Genomic DNA, 19,088 nt, shown 5'->3' with positions numbered 1-19,088 from the left:
CAACAAAATCGAAGTTGCAGTCCCCTTTTTTGCCCAAGTTGCGTCTTTTCCTTTTTTTAATCACAATGTGAACGACAAGTTATTTTCATTTACGTTTACTCTTACGACCTAACTCTTATTACCTCTACTAACATCGAGTCTCAGACTCATCTGATAATAATTCCAATATCTAGCACTTAATTAAATAAATAATTAACAAAATATATTTCTTTGCACAAATATCTTGTATCAAAATGTATTAAATCGGTCGCTATGGATAAAAAGTTGGAATATGAAATATCTGCTCTATGCCCAATGGCCCACCAAAATGTTCGATGCGTACAACTGAAATTTGAAATAAGGAAAGCGTCAAGAGAATCCAAGTTTTGAAAGCGATGTTATAGCGAGGCAAACTTTAGCATCCAACGCTTTTGTTCGAAACTTCTGACAAATGAAGTACCCGTGTTAAATTGAGACGTTTAAAACTAAACGATATCTATAGCAAGGGCAGTTGGAAAATTATACTAGTAAAATTAGGAAATAAATCAAGCAACACACAGTGTGATTCTCAGCGTCAGATTTGTGCAGATTCGAAACAAAAGGTTCGAGCAAAATGGACGTTAACTTTGAAATTCAGGCTCAAATTTCTTTATTGCATCATATTCTATTCATCGTGAGGATCGAAAAATTCCCTGTCTCTTCGGTACAGTGCTCGCCCTAGAGAAGAGCGATTAGATCGCGTTCATACAGGTTTAAACTGATTTTATTCACAATGTGCTGTAATGTGAATGTGTTGCACTTTTTATCGGAGTAGGCGAATAAACAGAATCGACAACGTGGTTCCTAATAATTCTTGCTTACACGTAAGTGGTGAAACGTCTTTGCTTAAATCTTTCGTTGTATGGGTATTTCTGTTAGCTCTAACGCTTCTTAAATTATTCGTCGCTCGCCGTCCTGGCTTGTGACTGATTCTTACTGGACGAACTGTTCTATGTAAGCTCATTAGTGGGCAAATACGAGCAACATCGATAATCCATTTTTCTTTACGCCAATGGATGTCGGTCTGTTCTCCGATATGGATTAAAAAGCTGCAGTATTAATTCGTGATTACCAGATTGTCAATTCAGAATGAAAATCCCATTACCTTAGAGCTTCTTCTGCACCTAGATGTTCCTATTATTTCCCATTAATTTTCAAAAAGCATTTTGCGAGCTAATCTATATTTCCTGCTGCTTTGTCAATGGCGTGCTGTATATTTTCTTACTGTAAATGTAAACACATTGTGAACAAATTTAGTCCAAGAATGATCGACACATTGGCACATCGAAAACGGTTGAATTTAGACCCGTGATTCCTTTGAAATTTTTGTCCTTTGTGATAAGTAGAATACAAGATCAATTTTGCAGGGGTTTCTTTTTACAAATCTCCACCGATCCAAATGTATCGAATCACGCTATGATGGTTTTATCCTCTGTACATATGCAATTGTTTCTGGATTGTACAACTATGCAGATTAGACTTGTCTCTTTGATCGTCGGAATAATACTATCTCGTTCGGATGTGCGAATAAGACCCTTTTATTCGAATATCACGATAAAATATCTAATAATATCTTTTTCTTCAAACAAGAGCGGCTTAGGGAAGAAACGCAAATATAGATTAGAAGATTGGCAGGGCATTGAAGATTTTTATAGGCTATAAAGCGAATCTAATATCGATGGAAGGATGGACGGTAACAGCGGTAATTCTATGTCGGAAATTCTATGTAAAAAGAGAGCAACCTGGGTTAGGTAGCGCTTAGCGTGAAAACCGCTATATTGAAAAATTGAATATATAGAAAAATAGGCATTGAAAAATGTTCGAAATAGTAGTCGGAGCGACGGCTACGTGATACTCTACATTTTGCGTCATATAGTAAAAGACAAAATTACGTTTCTGGTGATAGTAGAGAGATAGATAAAGGAAAGGCACCTGGTCTGTGGTTAGACAGCGATTTCCAGCCTCTTTTTATGACCTTATACCTACGGCACAAAGTATAAGAGATTTAACCGTGTCTTATTATTAAATGAAATTAGTATTAACAAAATAGATTGATCTGCTGGGTCTCATCTTGCCGCGATTCCGTGCGGTACGGCATAAACAAATTGACTTTTCACCTACGCAGTTACCTGCGTCATCGAGGTCGTAACAGGGATTAAGTTAAAGTTGAAGTCAAGCTCGAACATTCTTATTTTTTCGCGAAACTTTTATCATTTTACGAGAAACGTTTGATGTTCGCCGTTCTTAACCAAACAACCATTTCCGCGCACATCTTTTTGTGTCTGCAAAAGTAACGAAGATATTAAAGTGGATAAGATAAACGAAGCACCCTATATACAATGTGCTTGCTTCTTCTACGCTTTGCTGTTGCGAAATGAAACGTAGATTTGAAACGAGAGGAAAGGGGGGGGGGGGCTACGTAACAACAAATACATAGTTCTAAGTAATAAATAAATTCCCTCAGTTTTTAGAGATACGGTTGAATATGAAAAAGATATAAAATCTTTATGTGGTACTTTTCTATACTTTCTGACTCCTTCGTAACGCATCTTTATAACGAATGATGCATAATTTATAAGTGCATACATACGTATGTAGAGTAAATTCCTCGCTGGTTAACTTGAAGGGAATGTTGTTAATTATGCTATGTGATACTGGTATCGTAAGATACGAGTGGTTATCATATCGCGGGTTCGTATCACCCACGTATCGAGGCGGAGACGATTGTTTTTATGTATACATAGGTAAGTCCGGAAGGGATGGATCACCGGGAGAGACGGACCTACGTATATAGTCTCGAAAATATCCGCGAGACATGCGTCCTTTGAACGAGACGTATGGCAACAAGAAGATTTAATTATAGCTGTTTTAATTAAATTTAATTAAAGACCCTCTAGGTAGCAACGAAGGAGAGCCAAGTATTTCGAATAACAAAAGTTAATAATAAAGAATGCGACAAAGACTATAATGATGAATGGATTGAATGTGTTTTCTGATCTGAAATTTAAGATCATGTATGATCATTGTCGCAAGAAAAAAAAAGACAAGTTTTTAATGGATATTTCCTATAGTGTGCAAAAATGTTTTTAATATATTTTGCAATTTCGTAATACTAGTAATAATAACGGTAGATGGAAACGGAAACTCTGTTTACTCATTAATGAAACAATTTTTCCAGCGAAAATAATGGTGGAACTTTGGGCCGAAAATTGTAGTCGATTCGAAACTGAGTAACTTTTACACAAAACATTTTTGTGTAAAGTCGAAAGTATACACATTTTCCTTCAAGTTTCAATTACGTCTATTTCGTTGTCACTAGAAGCTACTACGTGTTTCTTAAATTTCTTAAGTTTCTTAAATATAGAAAAATTTTCTTGTATTTAGTGTTTCGTGCAACTTATCTGTAATTGATTAATCTGTAATTAATAAAATTAAAATATTTTTCGAACGAAACATTTTCACACCTAAATGCCTTAACACTTTCGTATAGAGAATAAAAGAACGCATCGATTGATGTATAAAAAAATATAGGATTCCATTTAAAAATATACCGATATTCTCGAAATCTCGTGAGAAATGACTAGAGAAAAAATTCTTCCATCTTATTACACGTGCGCCTTGAAATAGTTTGTCCGTTTAAACACTCTGTATATAAAGTCCGTTTAAAATTCTGTTATTCCGTCTTCAGAGTTGCGATTCCTTAGTATATCTTGAAACTCCAAAATTTTTACTCGACGAATGCGTATCATTCCTGTATCCGGCTATGATTAAAAGATATATATAAATCTAGTAGGAACCTTTAATATCGAAAATTGGCCACTTTGAATTCTACTGATCGAAATCTACGAAGAACTTCTTGTGATGTTCGAGTCTTGTGACTTTGCGATCTGCGGATAGAGATCTTTAGCTACGACATAGAATGCTTATTAAATTAATAGAAACATCTAATCAAGTAATAGCTTTCAAGAATTATTAATTTTTCCAAATTTTTATTCTTTCGCTTGTTTTCCTTACCTTTAAATTGATTTTTAATAACGGATTTTATTTCGTATATTTATTTACAAATGATAGAACAGAAAACTATGATTATCTAACTAAAGCTATTTTTTAATAAATTAATATATTAGAACTAGAGCAACTAAATCGATACAGCTAATCGATTGGTGACGACTAACGACGCTCACAGCTCGTGTCAACCAACGACAATTTCAGTTCGTACTCTTTACAAGTTTATCGAATTTTATATGATTATTTCACGATGCTACGATATAGTCTATATGAACGTACACAGGAATTGGTACAGATGAGGGAGTAAATGCATGAATGGAGGAAAGTATCACAGCTTTTGATTTTATAGCAAAGTCGCAATAATGGAAAAGTAATTACAACGCGACACAGCATTTCACGGTTCAAGTAATCAAACACAATACTACACAAAACACGTTATACCGGACATATTGATCAAAGTAGTTTACGAAATTAAGCAGCGTGTTTGTTGCGTGACGAACAAACCAACAAATAGAAGGTGCCAAATCGATCGCATTTTTAGATTGATTCATATGCGTGTACGTAAAGTGGTAAACATGTAAATATTGTTATTAAATACACGTTTGTTTTCACAATTAGCGCGGTACATGTAGTATTTATCTCTATATGAATATTATTATGTTATGGGATAAAACGGCATATATATAAGGAGTAACTTTCTGTTGTCTTATGAGTGGAGTAAAGTTATCGCAAATTTCTGTTCACCACAAATGAACTAATCGGTCATGATTACGATATTAACGTACGTCGATAAACAATCAAATTATAAGCGGAATTATTCATTTTGCATCCGAGTTTCGAGATATAGTTTGTTTGACGCTTTTTATGTAATAAAATGTAATAAAAATTTGATTTTGTAGGTCAAAGTCAATTTTTTAAACTGATCTCCATCCGTGCAAAGCTGTAGAGTCGCGAGTCTAAACCATACGTGTACTTCTTCTATTAGGTCATCCCATAAGTTCGTGCCGACTTTTGTGTATACATTTCATGCGTCGATTTATAAACATACGGCGATAAGGGACCAATGCACTTGAAAAATGGGAAGAAGTTGTACAACGAGAGGGGGATTACATTTTTTCATGAAACTGAAAGGTATGTAAACGATCTTGACATATATAACCGCTCGAAAAACAGAACGAACTTATGGGATGACCTAATACATGCATGCGTCTGTACATATATCGCGTTTTCCAGTTACATTTTTGTATATGTTATAAAAGATTCTCTTCCGCGTTCTGTTTTTATTTCCGATTATAACGCGTCCATAAATTCGATCAGATAAAAGTTGTACTAATAATTCAGTCGTTATTTGATATATTATGAGGAGAATTTTTGTTCCTTTCTGTTAAGAGAGGTAAACAACTAAGCTTATCCATGTTATATATAATAGTTATTGCTACTTCGATACAAGTAAATATCTTGTAATATTCGCGAAAGTTGTTCAGTAGTATAGACATTTACCGTAAATTAAGGATATTAAAATCAAGATGAATTCTTGAGAAAAAGATTATATTATATCTGAAAACACATATATTTATCGGGTATTACATCAAGCTATATTATTCTGATTTTTTTAGCTTCTATTTATATCCTACATTTCTCTATATCTTTCCATACGTGTATGAAAAATGTATAGGATTTAGGTGTTTCGCTCTCGCATCGCAAGTGAAGTGAGAAATATACGAATTTATAGAATAGAAAGCAGCTAGTTTCCCGCTATTGTCCCACTTTTCTCTCTTCTCTGTACTCGATATTTTCTGTACTCTTCTCTACTATACTTGCCTACTATATGTATAGTACTGTAAATAAATGCTAATACGCCATATATGGATGACTTCTATAAGTGTAAGTGTCGCGTAAAATAAACAATTTTCTAGCTGACAACATTCGTTCGTTACAGTTTCAAACGTTTAGTATTTCACGCTTTAAATACGTGCGACGATACCGTAACCTGCGAGAACTTGGGCTAACAATAAGATGACAAACTGCTCATAGTTTCTACGATCGATGTTACATGACCTCGCTTATTAGATTATAGACAAACTGAGAGTTGCGTTCTGTAAATACGACAACGTTGGTTCGTACAAAGTCGTCGTAATAGAAAACAGATGTAAGAATCTCTACTTGTTGCACTTGTAATAGCATTTCTAATTCTCTAGCTTTCAGTCCGTGTTTCTATGATACGTTAACTGCTCTGATCATTCTCTGTCGATATACTTTGGTAATTAGAAAACGAAACTTTTTCATTCAAACTCGTTCGAGGATCGAAACGCGATTGAAATAAAGTGTTACGAATGCAAGGAACGACAGGTTCGTCCGTTTGATATTCGACGACACAGAGAGATACAGACGATAAATAGATGAGGATGAAGAAAGCAGGTGGAAATTGTCTCAGTTTTTGAAACGTCAACTCGCGATACTCGTATATATACGTGGACGAACGTTTGCCAACAGACAGGATAAAGTAAGAGAGGGTGCTGTTTAGTTTGCGTGTGTAGAAGGCACACGATGATCGAAATCCGAAGGAGAGGATTGCGCGGGAGGAAGGTGAAAGGCAAGATTCATTGAAAGGACGTAGCGGTGCGCGTAAATCCAGCTGAGAAGCAGGTAGCCGGAGAGAAGAGCGCGATGCGCATTGAATTTGGTAGCGCGAAGGCGTGCGCGGGCCGATTAGAGGACGCTGCGCGGCTTTCGCAAGCGTACAGAGCGATCCAAGCGAGTCAGTCAGTCAGCCGCCCCGTCAACCAGCCACCTCGGTTATCACGTAAGAGTCGTGAGTGGGGCTTTTGGAAAAGGCACGCCGCTGCTGCAGGAGTGGCTTGCTGCTTTCGGTAGTGGGGATACTCGACGGCTCCAGACGGAAACAGAAATAGAAGGGTGGAAGCGGACGAGATAGAGGGACGCGGTCGGAGAGGAGAGACGAGGGAGAAAGAGAGAAACCGAATTAGATGGCAACGGGCGAGAGGAGATAGGTTGTCGGCGTTGGACGAAGAGAGAACAAACGAGGAAAGGAAGAAAGACGGGGCGAGGGGCGGCAAGAGGCGAGGGTACGGCAGAGGCGGAGGGAGAGAATAGGATAGAGAGGGTGGCAAAGCGCTGGAAGGGTGAAGAGAGCGGAGGGATGGAGACCGTGAGAGCGTGAGAGGGTAGCGATTGTGCTACAGTCGCACCGCGACACCCCCACGAGTGAAACCGCGCGCGTGCCAATCTGCCCCCTTAGCCGTACGCACGAAAAGGGCCCGCGAACAGTGCTATGCTTTTAAGGCTACGGCCAAGGATTTCGTCGTTCGCCTCGTTTTCGTCGCTTTCGTCGCTTCTCGAACGCTTCTTCGAACGCTTCCTCGAACCCATCTTCGAGCAGCTTTTAATCGGGTAAGTGGTTACATCATGACAGCCGGATCTTATCTATCGAAACGCGTTTTCACATTCGTTCGATGACCGTTTCGCTGGAAAACTTGCCAGCGAGATTTCTATTTGACGACAAATCTACTGCGATCGTGTTACGGTTTAATTCGCTGGGAACCTGTTGATGAAATTTCCTCGGTCTCAAACTGACCGCGGTTTCCTTCGCTTTACTAGCGTCGGTGCCTTCACTTTCGTTTGTTGTTTCCATGTGCGACGAAACCTGTAAAATACACATAAACGATCGAGAAGTGCGCGTCAGTTGTGTGACCAAGATAACCTACGTTTTGCCGTTCGAAGAAACTTACGTTCTGCATTGTGTTCTCCACGTGATTTTCGTCGAGAGATCTCGATCGTTGAAAAGTATGTCTTCGAGATCAAATTCTTTTACGTTCTGCTAATTAATGAATTTAAAAACGTCGACGATGCCGTTAATTGTTTGTTTCAGTTTGCCCCGTCTGTTCATCCGTCAAGTGCTTCTATTTGCTTCGTAGTAATAAATTTACGATTCGATCTAGATCGACCAGTGAACGGTGATATCGTGAATTATTCCATACTAAATTAATCAAATAAATGGAACGATTTGCTCCAGTGTGGAATTTACACGTTTGGAAATATCGTCGTTCATGTTTGTCGAGTCATAGTTATGAGATCATAGGACCTTGAACTTGCTTGAAAGTGTTTTAGAGAAGAGAAAGTGTTGATAAATAAAGTATCAAGCGATCCGATCCGATTGATACACGACACATACCTGTTGAAAATCCTTCAGGTTATTCCAACGATACGATGCTTTCGTCGCTAATATCGATTACTATATGCTTCAAAGTCGGTTTGTAATAAAGACCATTGCTTTGAGAGCGGAACAACAGAAAAGACTAACGGATAGTAACCGGGAAAGATTATTGGACACCTGAATATCTGAATAGTAGATACGGGACTGACACTTTTAAAGCAATTGCTGCTCAACAACTTCGTTAATATTCGCGTTGCCTATCAGCCTATAAGCGACAACTTATTAATCTGATTGTTATCGCGTAATTATTCTATTGGAACAATCGATTTAAAACGAAAATTAAGCTATTCGCGAATTTAAGATAGTATTACTTCTGTGAAGCGTAATTTGAATTTTGTATATGTAAATTTTGTAGAGAGGTGTCGGATAAAAGACTAATCGCTTGATCAAAAATACAGAAAATTCAAGTGGAAATAGCGAAGCGTGTGAGAGAGGTAGGTAATTCCTTTAAAGAGTAACTGCAGAGGTCTTCTAAGCGAACACAAGAACCTTGTATGCACGAATGCCATAGACTTCTTTTGTTCGTGGCACCCTTTGCCAATTCATTCAGTAGCGACATATATGTAGCGCTCTTTCCCGAGCCACTATGCTCGTTCCGAGCACCTGTGGACCGGCGTCCCTCGTGAACTCTTCTTTGGAGAACTGCCAATGACTTCCGGCTGACTCGTAGAACCTGTTGATGATCATGACTGCTTTCACGTTTTATGCCACTGGATTAATTTAATTCTTTCACACCCTTCATCCAAATGTCTTCTCTTTTTTCACTTTTCATCCACTTATTGCGACTACGAGCATATCGCTTAGACACATACGTAAAAGCGTTACAGCGATAATTCTGATTTATCACGTCGTTCCACTTACGTCGATATTCCATATAGATCTCACGAATCGGAGTATATGCTTCCAACAATTTATACAATTTGATTCGGTTTACTGACAATACGCTTGGCTAGAAAACGTTAATTACGAGATATTACGTTTATAGCGTCATCGTGGCAAAATTGCTTTTATCTATCATTCGTCGAATCCCGAGTAATATTCTCCAGGAGAACGAAACGACTAACGTTCTGTATTCTTTGTATGCGTATGTGTATCCGTATTGTTTAAAATTATAATTGTCGTTCATTTTATAAAAACGTTCTTGCCTGTTTTCAAACTGGAATTAAAGGATGAAGAAGTAAGAGACACTCGTAGTCGGCTGTATCGGAGAATTTGCAAAAGTGCACAACATTGGATAAAAATGGTTTTCTTATACGTTAATACAATTTGAGGAGTTTGTGGAATACGTGGAATATAATTTTATGCATCTATAGGAAGCCTGAAATTGCAAGAATGTAGAAGATGTACATAATATGATAAAATATGCGCAATATCCAAAGCGTAGTAGTTGTTATAATAATCATTTGCATGAAAATCCGCAGTCGATTTATTAAAATGTAAATTAACAAGGAAAAGATAAAAATTACAAAAGAAAACATATTTTTGATAGATTTCGTTGAGGTAATTAAACATTAAATTTACGTAAAACAAATTTATTCGGTAAGATCTACGAAATTGCAGCTCGTATAATTAACAAAAGTAAACAATCTGCAATAAAGTTAGTTAACTTTAAGAATTAAGTACGCCTTTTTTCATTTTCAGCAGATTTATTCTACCGGAAGATGACGTAATAGAATCGATCGATGATACAAATTTCTACAAATTGTACAAAAATTTCACATACTCGAATTTCAGTTTCGCAATTATCGTCCATGTATACAAAGTGTTTCCAATTTTGTGTTTTAAAATTGTAAACTATGGGAGTATAATTTACTGTAACACGCAATGGAAATAACTGGCCACGAAGATACTTTTGTACAACATTAACCATTTGTTCGCTGATATTTAACAAAATTCTCAACGTCCGAAATAAACCTCGTACTACATCGATGTCAAGTTTATATCAACCTACCATGATGGCATTCTTAAATAAGAATTTAAGTACTTTGAGTAATTGCGTTTACTGGCGGTAATAGAGTAAATACGATCGTGTTGTCTACGATGTCCTACGCGCATACCTACGTCAAACTACGTACAAGATTCGAATCTCAAATATGCAAATCTCCGCGTAACAGTTGCTTCTTAGTTTCGTTTACAAAAACAATTTAAAAGAAATGGTCATCGGAATCTCCTATCTTCTCGAAAGTTGAATATGTTAAAAGGGCTTGTTTGAAAAGTTGTTACTAGAAATATCATTATCGATAAATTTATCCTATTCGTTTTTGGTTCGGCTAGATTTTGCAACAGTTTCGGAGTAACGCGGTTCCGGGCCTCCGATATCTCAGCTTAGATTTCGGTAACGGTATTCAATTGGCGACAATTGTCGTATACGTCACGCATAAGTTGACTCCAAGGATTCTCGATAGGGATAATAAGGATAAGAGATGTCTGATTTTTCTTTCTTGCAGTTACTGCTAGCCTAGAGTTTCCAGGAACGTAAACTGTCGCATTATGGCGCATAAATGTACCCAATGGAAAACGGCGCGAGTGTGATAGAAAATGTGAGTCCATACGAGTACAGGCGAACGCCGAAGTTGTCTTGCAGAATGCCGAAAAGCAAAAATTTACTAAAAAAAAAAAAGCTACCAAAATTTCGTTTAGGAGAACAAGGTGATTCGCGCTGCAAATCGTACGCTGCAATTCTTCTCATCCCAGAATGTCACCTAAATGAACGAAAATTAGAGGAAATAACAGTCTCCATACTATTTATAATATAATATACTGTTTAAGCGTTAACTATTTATATCGGTATGGAATATGCTAGTGTTTGTTGGTCATCGCCACAACCTTTGTCGTTTCTTTACTTTGAAAATTAAGCGAATCGTCGCGTTCCCTTTGTTAAGTTTACAGCTTCACCATAAAGAACTGTCTTTACACGCTCGGTTTAAAGTGGAGGTTACCCCCATGACACTTTCGGGGCATATTGATCACCTTTCGTGATAAATTTGTTGACGAGGTAATTTAATATCGTTGCCGAATCAAAAACTGCGCAAGATCTAGTTGAATGAATTACGAAGAGGATGAATTTATTAATAAGGTCTTAGTTTGTTAACCCTTTGCACTCCTATGTCGAGTGTGACTCGACATCAGTTTTTATCTCAGCAGCTCCTTTGTCAAGTTCCACTCGACATTCTTTCAGTCCCACATTTTTTTGTGAAACGTGTGAAAGAAAATTAGAATTGCATCCTGGAAATTGTTTCAAGATATATCATACACATAAAAATTACAAAATACAACAATAGTATGAATAACATTGATATTTGTTTCTTTTTTTATTTATTTAAATTGTCCTATTTTTTAGTTAAAATAAATTTCAAATGAAACACAAGCTTTGGGAGCTGCTGGTAACGAAATTGGAATAAAATTTGGAGTACAAAGGGTTAAAGTTTCTATTTCTCGGTAAGTAGATCTATTATTTTGTTAGGATCGAAAATTGAGAAAAATTAGATAAATGTTTAGTGTACAAAAGAAGACACTAAATTCAAATGAAATTTTATAGAAATTCTCCCTGATTAAGTTAAATGGTGAAATAAATTTCAGTCTAATCGGTTGACTAGTTGCAGAATTATGGCCAAAAGTTTTTCGTCTATAGCTAGCGTTTCGTGTTGCGAAACTTGATGCAACATCATGCGATTAAAGAATTATTGCTGCTACGAACCTTTACACGATTTCACGAAGAAATTGGAAAGATTTTCCGATTAACCGTTTCAACGAGTAACCAAGTCGAACAGAAACGAAATAGGTGAATTGGTTGTCAGTTCTAATCGCACGGCAGTCAGGGACAATGACATTTCAATTTCTCCGATCTTTTATGTAGCATTCTTCGTTTTCGTTACCAAGTCCAACTACTTTTTGTGTCTTTAATATAATCCATATTCTCGATTCTATCTACGAAGAAAAAAGAAAAGCATTAATAAGTTTACTTTCTACATGTATTCTTTCTTTCTTTCCTTCGCTCACCAATTTTATTCGATTACGTGTTCAATCTCATAATACGTCGTTCTTTTTGTTACCATTCTACTCTGTTTGTTTTGCTAACAAAATATTTGTATCGATGCTGGATAGTTTTTATTATTTTCTTAATATCACGTATTATAGAAATACGGAGAAACGCAAAACTTTCTTTCATTTGGTAAGAAACGAGCTACCGCCTCCATCATTACAAGTATGTAAGATTGAAATCTGTATGTATTTTCTGATTTATTAATGTTTACTTTTGAAGTGGGCGTTGCATGGAGAATCTACAGGAACATTATATGTGAATCTTAAAATCAATTTTATATATGGCCTAATTGTCCATGTACGTAACATCAGTTGGCCAAGTTGTATAAATGTTATATAATGTTTTCATCTCTCATCATTTTTGAAAATTATTCAGATATTTATTGCAATCTGTTTTTCTAGTATCCTTGATTTTACCGTATCAAACATCACTGTTCTAAACTTTCGTGCAAACTCATATTTAGCGTTGAAAACAAGATACGTTTCTATGCTTTCTAAATTATTTTTATCTTACTTGTTATTTGAGGTAATTTACGTTTCAATTGAAATAGATTAAGAAAGATTAAGAAAGTTACTAATATACGTATGAGTTGGAACAATAATTTCCGAAATCGAAATCAACGAGGAATATCATTGTAACATTTACGTTGTGTGATCCAGTTTATTTAACGCTGGTATGATTTTTAAATAAGAATTTTATGAAAAGGTTGCTTTAAATATCGATGTTTGTACATAGAAGAAATTACGTAAATAATTAAATATAATTAGTATAATTTAATTAATGTAAATAATTTGCACGAGGTGCTTCATCTTCGCAAGAGATCAGCGTTATACGTTACACACTTTGATTTCGAAAAATTGTATTGTTTCAACTCGTTTGTACATTTTGAAGAAACTCTTTAAAGATTATACGTGTAAATAAAGAACACTACAACTTTTAAATTAACTTTTTTCCTTCGTCTTATATAGTTTGCTACGTATTCACAATAATACGAAAAGTCAAGGTTGCTTTGCACAGTTTTGCAGAGTCCGAGATTTTTTCAAATTTTCGATTTGCCGAATTTGTAAGTAGATTTCATTGGGATTTTTCAATCGATGAAAACGCAAACGTTTCAATGTCTAATAAAACGAAGGAAAATGGACTTGCGTCACTTTCAAAATAAACAGTCCGATATTGAAGTAATAAATTAATTTTTAATTCACACGAGTGGAACAGACTTTGATTGAACAAAGTGCTTCAAACATTAATGAATATTGATGTTGTATGTCACTTTATAATAAAGTGACGATGAAAGAATTCAGACTTTGAAAGAATAGCGCAACTTTTATTTCATGACCAACTCAGAAATAGCTAGACCGACGCTTTCTGACAGTTAGTTGGTCGAATAACAGTTAGCAGTTGCTTCTGTCGTGGCCGAATGCCAAGTGGAAGACAATATCTCTAATTATTTTCTTTATCCCGTGCATCTGAAGATTCACTAGAGCGAACATTTTTCTGGGCGACATTTCATTTGCCTTTCTCCGCATTCGTCCGTGGCTCGAATTAATGTTCCGCATTTCGTTCTATCCGTGAATTCTCCGTGAGAGTGCTCCAAATGACCTTGATGTAGCTAGTGACGGCAAGTTATGCACGTTCACGAGGCGTAGGTTAAATATCATTCGTGCAAATAACAAAAACAGAATGTTCCTTGCACGATTAATTCATTTAGACCGTTTACACAATCTTTTCTTCCCGTCTTTTCTTCCACTTTTCTATTCACGTAGGCCGGTAGCAACCTCAGTCAACTCCAGCAACTGAATGCTAATTATTCTGATTCTACGTTCGTTTACCTCGCCAACGCCAAAGAGAGCTGCCGAGTAGAAATGGATGGCTATACTGCGATCATAATGAATATGCTCTTATTTGATAAAAATTCGGTGAAATTCTTTCACGTTCGCAGTGCGGCTATTGATAAATATTTCTAACGGAAAACAAAAATTCTTCAACTGCAGTATAACGTAACACAGATTCTTGCATACTTCTTCCTATGCAAGTGAAACATGGTGTTTACTATTAGATAAAATTTATCAAGTCGTACATATTTTCTGTTTCCTCAATGAACTTTACTATCCAAGGGTTAACTCATTATGCAACTACAGTTAATTACAAGTTAATTACATTACAAACATTACAACGTAATTAAACTACAAATGTTTACGCATACTTTATATTTATAAACACGACTAAAGAAACGAAATCTAAATAAAGAGTATTTTGCTTTGGATATATCGTTGCACATTCTATGCATTTTTATTTATGTTTCCCATAAATGCCCAAATACCGCGAGTCTGATAATAGCAAATGATACTGTATTGATTTCAATATTCTCACAGCTGCTACAATCATTTTCAAGTAGATTTAAGTATCAAAAGTATTCATTCATTTATTAGAATCGACCGATGAAAACAATGAGGTGCGAAAAGGAACATATCGATTGAAGAATGTTGGAAAAATTGGATAAACAATTCAACGCGTGTTTCGTTTTACAGTTTCTTTATCTGCCATTGTGATGTAATAACAATTATTATACATATACCCAAGAAACATTTTTATTCCATTTAAACGCGCATGACTTTTCTTTTGCACTGATTCTCAAATTTAAAATAAGACGTAGGAAACAAATGAAGGAAGAAAGTGAAAAATCGATATTATATTTCACTTAAAGAGTTGTTAGAAACATTTATTATTAACATTGTAATCATTTAAAATTTACATTATATAATAATAATAATCTGGAAAACAATGCCCCTAAATTTCTCAATGTTACTAAAATGCGTGGTATGTTGTTTGGGCTAAAAATTACTTGATCAATTTGACAAAACAATTATGAGAAAACGTTAAATGTTTTCAAATCAATAGCATAAATACACAAAGTTTGTACAACCACGAGCTTATAAAACACGCCCGGTATATAATTCGACTACATCCACAAATTTGAAAAAACTCGATCCAATCCGTAACGCAAGTCTAAGAATTGCAGTTGGTGCTTTCCACACCTGGTGCCTTGTTCTGCTTGAAGCTGGAGAATCGTTTCTGACGTACAGCAGAAAATATTCATGCTTGAAATATGCGGTAAAAGTCTGTACCTTTAGAAACGCTATCATTTTTAGTGCAGTTCGTTCGAAATTCCATTACTCGTGTTTACAGCGGAATCAGACCAACATCCTTTATCAAAGGGTCCGTAAATATCCGAAAGATTCAAAATATATTCCGCTACCTATGAAAAAATCAGGACACGCGGTTTATCTGCATGGACATTAATAACTCCATATCCACTAAACGTAGATACGTCTATTACGACGAATACATCCATGCAGGTCCAAAAACGATTTTGCGACAGCAGCTAGTTACGTTACCGGCGCTAGTAGCGTCAAATATTCTTTTGAACAAGCTAGCAACATCATCACAGCTGAAATATATTCGCCAATTTCACCACTCGACAATGTACACGATTGCAAGGAATTTCGGTTCATAACTTTCTGTGATTCTCTTATCGCAATCAATGTTATGCAAGATTAAGAACGCAAAGCTAAAATTAACATAGTTGCTCCAGAAATACACCACATACTATTAATTTCCGGTACAAAATTGTCAAAGGCTGGATCCCTGCCCACGAGAAATAAACACATTGGAAATGAACCAGGCGATTTAACACCAAAAATTGCAATCACAGAGGAGCAGAGTCAGCTTCCCACACACAACACATCGTTTGACATACATGTTGAAGCCATATGCAAACAAAACTGGAACGTATTATGGCAAAATTGTAATAGAAAATCAGTCTCTGATTTGAAGATAAACAAAGAGTTCGACGGTACAGAGTAAACCGCAATGACCAGGATAAGATCAGGATACACTGACTGAGACGCATGTACATACTAGAAAATAGTCCTGTTAAATCAATCACACGCATAATCATAGTGTCCCATATGTGATAAAGAAAGGAAAAGACATAATGTCGACTACAGTCTTAAGGATATCCTCTCATCGATTCAGTTTTAAGAAAAAGTAGTCAACTTTTGTAAAGAAATGGAGATATTGAAGAGAATGTAATAAGCCACCGAATATAAAAATTGATTTTAAATGAAATAAATAAATAAATAGCTTACTTACTTTATTTTCAAAGTATCGGTAAATCGTGTTGCCAAGTATCAACTTTGTGTGATGACACTCCTGGTATTACTATCTGTAACAATTATAAACACCATACGAATCGAAATACGATCACAATGGAACGAAGATGTTAATCAAAGTCAAGAAGACAGTCATGAAGAAAAAAGAGGAATGGTGCTAATTTATAGAAATTATGCGGATGCACAGCAGCGGCTGTAACTATGATCGAACGTGCAAGATCATCATTCATGCATCGTATACGAAAACGTGTTGAAAATAATGGAGGCCATATCGAACATTTCTTGCCGAGTGATACAAATTTGGGGCAAAACTAAGAAAATGCTCAATTTCTTACTCCTTGCAAATTATCGCAAATTCTACTCAAAATTGTTTCGAGGTCGATATATCTATATCTTTAAAGTCATTTTTTTATCAGATACGATAACACGATCATAAGAATATGGCGTTATTATTAAAAAAAATCGTTACTACTTTGAAAAATCGAAGAAAAACGATTTTGGCGAATAATAACATGAATCACGATATTTGAGATTCTAAACCAAAGAACTTTTACCTCGTACAGTTTTTCATATCTGTAAAACTAACAAAGATATTGTTTCGGACAAGATAAATGAAATACTGTGTATATTTTTGTTGAATTATATCTTGTTTTGTTAGACATATAGTCTATATCGAAAGAAATTAACTGCTATACATTGATAATTTAATGGTATTCGTTATCGCGTACATTCGGCGAATAGCTTATTTCTCAAAGTGCAATTTCCAGAGTAGAAATTGATACATTAACCTCGGCTCAATGAAATAATAACGTACTAGGGCAGGTAAAGCTCGTTTTTCTATAATAGTATATTGCGGGAAATAAGAAATATAAATATAAAACACAATAAAAATATATCAGACGAGTAGAGAGGACTATTATTTTCAATAGCAATAAATTTCACGACAAAGGATGTTAGTCACAGCAGAGATGTCAACGCTTTGTTGGTGACATTCGTCCCAGCTATTTTTCCCTTTTATTCTCTAGACTCTGAATGCATTCTTCTCGGTTTGCTGATGGGCTCCGTCCGTCGTGACGACCATTAACCATCCTGACGCAATTTTCGCCAAGCGATGGAAAAACTTTCCGCTGGAGAATACTGTAGCCGAACGTTAAAACAGTGGCGGATTTATGTATGGGTAAGGTGTATCTGTAACGACACATTCGACTTTGTAGATAGAATTTCAACTTTCCGCTTTTACATTTTCTCCTTCGTTTATTAATATTGCAGTAGAATCCTCGCGCGATTAAGTAGATACGAAGGGAAAGAAATTCTGATCAGTAGAGTGCACCTTTCTCATAGCTAAGTCGACCAAACTAATTAGTTTCTAATGTTAATTTCACTTTTCATGATAAATTAAGTTACATAAGTTAAAAAATACATTATAAGCGCGCTTACATGGCCATTCATGCCTAAAATTATGCTGCATTAGGAAATGGATCGCACTATTACATTTACGCAATCTCTTAGCAGTGTGAACAGGTGCTAAAGGTGGAGATAGAAATTTGAAAGGACATATATCATGGGCAATAATCACGCTTATAATTTTAAATTCTACGACACGCTAGAATTTTTAACACTTTGCGCTATTCTCTCCACAGCACACACATAATTAATTGTTAGGTAACATAAATATGAATATGGACGTACCACGTGAAATATTACAACCTATTTTCTTCGAAGCTGTTATACAGAGTATCCTCAAGGTAAATGTGAAAACTTGGAAATGATGAGAAAAATCCATCAGAGATCTGCTTGTTTTGCTGCACTTCCGTTTCTACTCTTAGTTATTTACGCTTATTTCTTCCCGTTATCATTTGTTTAGCGAAGATATTATTTAAAATGCTGCGTAACGTTACGTCCAACAACGACCGCTGTAATTGCAGCTAGACATTGCTCTGGTGATATTTGATGCACCGCAACTACGATTCGGCCTCATCTTCGTTAAATGGATGATAACACGTATAGTTAAGTATAAGCAAATAAGTGGGAAAACAAAAATTTGTCGATTTTAGCTTCACTTTCGAGAAAATCGCGAAAAAAACATAAAAATGATTTCGTTTTTACACTTGCTCATTTACACTTATTTATTCGTGTTACCATCTATTTAATGAAGATACTGTTCAAAATGTTGGCCTCCCGCAGCAATGCAAGCGTTACATCTAACAATGACCGCCCTAATTTGCAGCCAGATATTGCGTTGGTGATATTTGACGCACTGCAGCTACGATTCGGTCACGCTTTCGTTAAATGGATGATAATATGAATAAATAACTGTAAATATATAAGTGGATATAAATATAAATTTAGAGAATTAAAAAAGAAAGATCGATACTTGGAAACTTGCTAAAAGGTAGAAAACAATTTTCCTGATAAAGTATAAATAAAAAGCTGGCGAGCACGTTGCACCAATTTTGCGATTCGTCCTCCATTCGACCATCGTATCTTCTCTTCTCTTGGATCCAACCTATTGGATGATGAAATTTCTAGCAAAGGCGATTCTTTTATGATTACGAGGTAAAAGTGGAGGAGTGTTTGATTCAAATCACGAAGATAAGAGATTTATCCAATCAAA

At 35.8% G+C, this 19,088-nt stretch overlaps 1 protein-coding gene across 4 annotated transcripts in view; it reads left to right on the top strand.

Moving 5' to 3' along the window:
* LOC126926078 (lachesin-like) overlaps positions 1 to 19,088 on the top strand; it is a 549,080-nt gene that overhangs the window by 18,807 nt on the left and 511,185 nt on the right. Inside the window, exon 1 of one of the 4 annotated variants that reach the window (XM_050742191.1) lies at positions 6,802 to 7,437. The exons of 2 other annotated variants lie outside the window; for them this stretch is intronic. The gene's annotated coding sequence lies outside the window, so the exon portion shown is untranslated. Of the gene's footprint in view, positions 1 to 6,801; positions 7,438 to 19,088 lie in introns of those variants that run through there. One more of the 4 variants, XM_050742188.1, reaches the window with a different exon arrangement.

This window comes from Bombus affinis, chromosome 17 (genome assembly GCF_024516045.1).
Source record: "Bombus affinis isolate iyBomAffi1 chromosome 17, iyBomAffi1.2, whole genome shotgun sequence".
NCBI classification, from domain to species: Eukaryota; Metazoa; Arthropoda; class Insecta; order Hymenoptera; family Apidae; genus Bombus; species Bombus affinis.
The sequence above is the reverse complement of the archived record's forward strand: the minus strand, read 5'-3'. Positions and strand labels throughout refer to the sequence as shown.